Source organism: Ambystoma mexicanum, chromosome 6q, assembly GCF_040938575.1.
Source record: "Ambystoma mexicanum isolate Mex_15411 chromosome 6q, UKY_AmexF1_1, whole genome shotgun sequence".
NCBI classification, from domain to species: Eukaryota; Metazoa; Chordata; class Amphibia; order Caudata; family Ambystomatidae; genus Ambystoma; species Ambystoma mexicanum.
Genome location: NC_090937.1, coordinates 1642809216 through 1642815642, shown reverse-complemented (window position 1 = coordinate 1642815642; position 6427 = coordinate 1642809216).

The following is a 6427-nucleotide window of genomic DNA, read 5'->3' as shown; positions in this document are numbered from 1 at the left end:
GATCATGACAGGTTTCCCTGCCACAACAAAACGAACTAATTGAACAGTCTTCGTCAGGGTTTCCAAAATGAATGTGCACCGTCCTGTGTCAAAACCTAATCTGGCCGTCACACTAAAATGCTGCAAAATCCTACTATAAGGAGAAAGAAAAATGTCTCTCGGCTATCTCTCTGCGGCCTTCCTCTGTTCTCTGCACACTTGTCCCTGGTGTACAAAGTAAAGTGCCAAAAAATGTCCAACCACAAAGTTATGCCATCAATTGGCTGAGGGAGTTTCTCACATGAACGGGAGTCATTGTCCCCTAAGGGGGAGGCCATGCTCGTGATGTCCAATTGCCTCGACCCCTAAGGAGGGTGTTACAGAGCGGGCTCACCGCCCTAGCCTCACAGGGGCGGTCTCCCCCCTTGGGGAGAAGGGACGAATTCCCTCAATTCTTCACATACAATTCCACCACAGGCCAATATCTCTTTGGGTCTAGAATTCTAACCGGCTAAGCCTATCCAATCTTCCTCGTTCCTTCTCCCTAAGGCGGAGCCTCCACCTTTGAGGCTGGGAGGGGGGTAGCCTGCTCTGCAAGACTTTTATAGCTAAGTACTGTGATGAGGAAGAGTAGGACTAGGAGTAATGAAGTTTACCGGTAAGTAATCAGAGCAATAACGCACAGTATTATTTTCCACTTGCGAAAGGGAAGGAGTCAACAAGGATACAGCTTCTGGGGGCAAGAATTTAGGGAGGTCTTTTCCCAGCCTTGAGTCGCTATCTCCATGAGGGTAGTCTCTCACTACGATGTCCTCCTGCTGTTCACCACCTGTGACGAATAATGGATGGTGTAATTTCTCCCCTTAGGGGAGCCCTGCCCTGCAAGGATAGGGAGGAGAGGACGCTAACCGATATTCCCCATAGGGGTGTTAATATGCGGGAAGTCCTCACAGGGAGAGACTCCCCTCCCAAGAATAAGGACTCCCGTTCCTTAAGGGAACCCCCTTAACCTCTTTATTGTAAAACAACATGGTCTTTACAACATACCACTGATAATATAGGTGACACCACTATTCTGTGTTGTAATGTTTCCACAGAGCCTTCTGTAAACCGTGGGGAAGATAAGGTGATAAACCAGCAGGGTCATTCTCAAATATTTGGGCGACGTACTGAGAAGAGTAGGCCCCAAGGAGGCATAAAGACTCCTCCATTGACAGCAAGAATGGATTTGGGCGTTCCGCTGGGGAAGGCCCAGCACTTTAATATAAAAAGCAAAGAATGACTGTTCGAAAGGGGAGAGAGAAACCACAAGTATTCAAACTGGGCAGAAGGACAAGATGCTGCAGAAGCACAGTGGCAACCCGGAGTACTCCATCAGAGTACAGGCAGACTGCAAAGAGGAAGCTGGATGGAGAGCAAGGGAGCTTGTGGAGGTGGACCGTTTGGTCCTAAAACTGTGCTGATACCGCTGATCTGAAGGAGCACCGAAGGAGACACTGCAGGACACATGAAGTCATCGCAAAGCATACCAAAAGCGAATACTGAGGTTCAATGTCCCTGGAAGAACTGCCAACGTGTCCCTTTGAGGAAAGATGTAACACTGAACACTTTAGACCTGGTAAGGGAGTGGGACCAGTAAAGAACAGTGAATAATCCATCAGGAGAAAGCTCCCTCGTCCCAGTAGCTGCATTAATGCTACTGGTGAAAAATAAATGTGAATTGTAAATTGGAGAAAGCTCCCTTGGCCCAGTCGCAACCATAATACTACTGGTGGGAGGAACTGTGAATTGTGCATTGGGAGAAAGCTCCCTTGTCCCAGCCGCAACCATAGTGCTACTGGTGGAAGGAATTGTGTATTGGGAAAAAAGCCCCTTTGTGCCAGTGGCCACCCTATAGACCCTCCATAGACTCGCTAGTGGTCTGGGTAACTGGGACCTTACCGGGAGAGACTCCCCCCTTGGGGGACAAGGACTCCCTAAGCCACACAGCTTAGAAACATACATGGGACTATCTGCTACGAAAACAAATGCGTTTTCTACATATTTGGCTGAAGGTAATGCTGGAACCTACCAGCTTGGAGAAGGAAAGGAGAATGTCTCTTTAATAGAAGACGCATACTTAACTGTGCTAACATGGAGAAGCCACCTGATGTGAGCACGCCTTGGAGAGGCAGACCTGAGATGAGTTACGGAGGCCACGACTTTCAAAGAGCTGCAGAACGCCAGAGTGAGACACTGGAGGCCTGGCATACCCAACAACGGAGGAGCTGTTGTGAAATAGGAAAGCAGAGTCCTGTGTTAGGTGGTGGCGAGACAACTTCCATATTGTGATGGGCAGGGCACTCAATGGAACATGCTGAGACCACTAGAGAAGGCAAGTGGGAGCACAAACAGCTTCTTAGCATTAAAGCCCTTATACAACACGAAAGAAGCCGAGAATGGAAAGCCCCCCTCCGTGTACGGCAGAAGGGAAGCTGAGGACGGGAGCACAATGAAATCAAGAAAAATGAAAAGCGGTATCGAAGAGGATCACCTGAGCGAATGCCATGGCCTGCAACATTCCCAAAGCTACAGAGCCAAATACAAGAAGAGAAACTTGTCCCAGTACTTATGACGAGTTACTTAATATAAACCTATTTAATTGGAACTGTGTAAAGCTGATAAAGAGGAGATTGAATAAATCTGTCTGGGAAGTCTCTGAAGACTCTGAACAATGACCTGATAAAGGAGGGAAATTACTACATTAGCACCAAGATGAAAAGGGGAGAAACTGTGGCATAGAATCTTGCAATAAATAAGGACAGACAAGACTATAACGTGAAGAAGATATTTAAAAAGGGAGAACCCAGGAGAGTGAGAAAGTACCAAGTGGGGAGAAACCACAGCCAAGCTGAGAAAGCCTGGATCAATAGATTATGAGAGGTCTTAAACATCCAACAAGAAGGTGACAAAGTATCACGATGTACGTTGTCACAAATACCTTGCTAAACAGAGTACCTGTTGCAGAGGAGTTACAAGAGTTAATCCAAGGGATCAAGAGAGACTGTAACAGAGGATTATGCTAGACAAGCAGCCCAAGGAATAGAGACATTGATATAAAGATACGGCCAGAAGATATTGGGTGTCATTACGACCCTGGCGGTAGCTATGCCGTTAAAAACCAGCACGGCTACTGCCGGAGTCATGAATTCACAGCACCTGGCAATGGGGACTTAGCGGGGCATTACGGCCCTGGTGGACCCGATAAATCCCCATTGCCGCTAATTATTACTCGCCATTCCCATTGTAACCAATGGGAATGGGGAATACAGATGCACCGGCACCATTCATGAATGGTGCTGGTGCATCCATCGAGTTCTGCGAGTGGGTGCCGGTCCGCACGCCACGTCAGACCTGGCAGGCTGAAAGGCTCCCGCTCGCAGAACTCGTAGTTTGCCGTTCCTGAAACAACGGTACTGGCAAGCTTACTGGTACCGTTGTTTCAAGACCGGCAAACTTGTAATGAGGCCCATTGGCACACCAGGATGATCAAGCCAATCTCCTGGGCTTGTTTAAGTTAGTTATCATAGAGCAGGGCAGGTCAAACTAGATTTGCACTTAGGACATTTCTTTCTTTGGGACTAACTGACAACAGACCAGCATCTTTAGTTCCTTTAGATAGGCAGGGAACTCCGTCTAGGAATAGGGACAGATAGGGTGTTCTCTTATAATTTGAATAAAAGTGAATTAGGATGTCCTCAAAAAGTCAGACTCCTTCTTCCAACCTACCACAGAGGGCTTAGATATTTGGTGTGAGATGGCAGGTTGGAACAAATGATTGGGTGAGAGGAGAGGGTTCTAGGAGAGAGGTGAGGAGAAGTGTGATGCGAGAGGACACTAATAGAGAGAAGGAGAGGAGATAGGAGAGGGGTCAAGATATAGGAGAGGAGAGGGGTGAGGAGGCAGGAGAGAGGGTGAGGATAGAGGAAAAGAGAGGGGAAAAAGGAGGAGGGAGAGAGAGAGAGGACATCAGAGAGAGAGGGAGAACAATAGCAGGTATGAGTGAGGGTAGAGGTGGGGTGAGTGAGATTAGAGCAGAGGGTAAGGCATAGGAAGTAGTAAGATCGGGAAAAGGAGAAATGGAGTAAATGAGTGAGCGGATGGACCAAGGTATCTGTTGGTGGCACAATAAAAATCCCATTCTTATTGAAACATCTGGGATCGGTTTAGTTGGTCATGAGTAAGTCCTGGAGCGCAGGAGACAGATATGGCTGCCGCTTGTAGGCCTTCACTTTTCAATAGTAGCATTTACCGTTCACATATTGCCAAATCCTGGGGTTCGGGAAGCCTGGGCTAGGAAGCTGGGAGCCCATGGGTGGTTGAGATAGGAAAGCCACACTGGAAACATGTTTACATATTGTGAATTAAAAACCCTTGAACGCATCCTGGGGGTTATTGAAGCCATCCGTGACACCTTGTTGTGTAAGCCATGAGTATGTTCTCACATTGGTGATACTGGCATAGGTTGTGGGCAGAAGCATCATAATCATGTGCTTGGCGGTACTGGCATACGCTATGTATGCAACATAATGCACGGTGTTGTTCAATGATAATGCTGACATATTGTGGCAACAGGCATGAGTGCAATGGAAAATGATCCTGTCTGCTGTTGGTTTGCATGCACCTACCCTACAGAATCAACTGTATCCGGTGTGTCACAATGTAACATGCACCACTTAAACCTATTATTTAAAACATGTTTCCAAGGGAATAATCCCCCCAAACAACTCTTCATATTCTGGTGGTCGCTCCTCACCAGCTAAACATATTGACCAGCTTCCAATGAAGCTCTTGGATTCAAGCCATAAACTGGCTTCTTCTACAGTTAAGAAAAAGTTGAGATTGTCATTACACATAGCAATGCGCCAGATGAATATTTGCTTTATCTTTATATACAAAACTGAATGTATGTATGTGTGTATGTCTGGCTATACAAATCCCCACCGTTGAACGCAGGTCTACCAAATTTTGCATGGATCCTTCCTTTGTTTGGGGCAAGATCATAGTCTATTTTCGGATGCAAAAATCATATATGCAAAAAAAGTGTTGTTTGTATGTTTGTCTGGCTACACAAATCCACACCGTTGAACCCACAGCTACCACATTTTGCATGGATTCCTCAGTTGTCTGGGGCAAGATTGTAGTCTATGTTTGGATGCAAAAAATGTACTCTGTAGACACCCTAATTTACTGATGCTCACCATGATTGACTACAGTAGGTACTAGAAGGAGGCAAAATGTTCGATATGTTGGTTATTCCTTTAAAATGTATTACTACTGTATACAGTTCGAGCGTGTTTATTAAAGCATTTTTAAAGAGATTTTTTTTATCACGCCACTCCAAATTTAGGGAAGGTTACAGTTTACTTAAGTTCATTCACGAGAAGAGACCACAATCAATCAATCTTTCTTGGACATTTTCTCAAATGTGCTGAAGCCATTAAGTGACTGAAACATGCCGCACAAAAAACGAACATCACTTTTGTGGAAAGCGAATATCAATATCAAGACTTTCTGAAACACAACAACAAACAGCAGCGCATCTTGCCAACCAGAGGACATGAGCAACTTTCTCCAGGACAAATGAGATGCCAGAGCAAACTGTAGCAAGACTTGTTGACAAGAGGACAAGAGCAACATCCTCCAGGGCACATGAAACACCACTCGATCAGGGCACGGGCAACGCCGGGTACCCCAGCTAGTTTTGTATAATTTAGATGTATTGTTGGCTTGTGCATTTCATCTAGAATGTGCCAGTAAGCGTTACCCTTTGTCCAGACTTCGAGTCTGTAAGTCGATCCTTTGTCCACAATTGTTGTAGTGACTGTCCTGGATTGGTATCAGTGGCAAGCGGGCATTCTAGCCCACGGTACGGGAGGAGGGCCAGGCATTGCAGAAATGCCGGTGGAGGTCAAAGGTATCACATGATGGAAGAGGAGATGAGTGTTGGTGGCCTGCTTAGGACCAAAGGCAAGATGTCTGGTGCAGCATTAGCTCATCACCACTGCAGTAATTGTGGTTTACATCAAATTGACTCAGACTCGCTACAAATAAAGACTTAATTGAGGGCATAACTGAACAAGTCTTCTTTATTTAACACCAGCATAGTCTCTTGGCACCAGAACACTGCATACGTCCCACACACCTCGTGCTGCTGCTCTCGGCGTTTCCTTGCTCGTTCATGCAGGTGCTGTGGTGCGTGTTCTCATCTGGATGTGGGCAGCTTCTGCTGTGCGTGAAGACACATTGCATGATTTAAAGTGATATTACAGGACCAGCAAGTGTCTGTGAACTTTTAATGGTACCAATTGCTAGGGACCAACTTTTAATATGGCTGTTGTACTCTACTCTTATCATTTGCAAATTGATTTTGCACATATTGTATCTATTCGGTTATGTATTACTACTA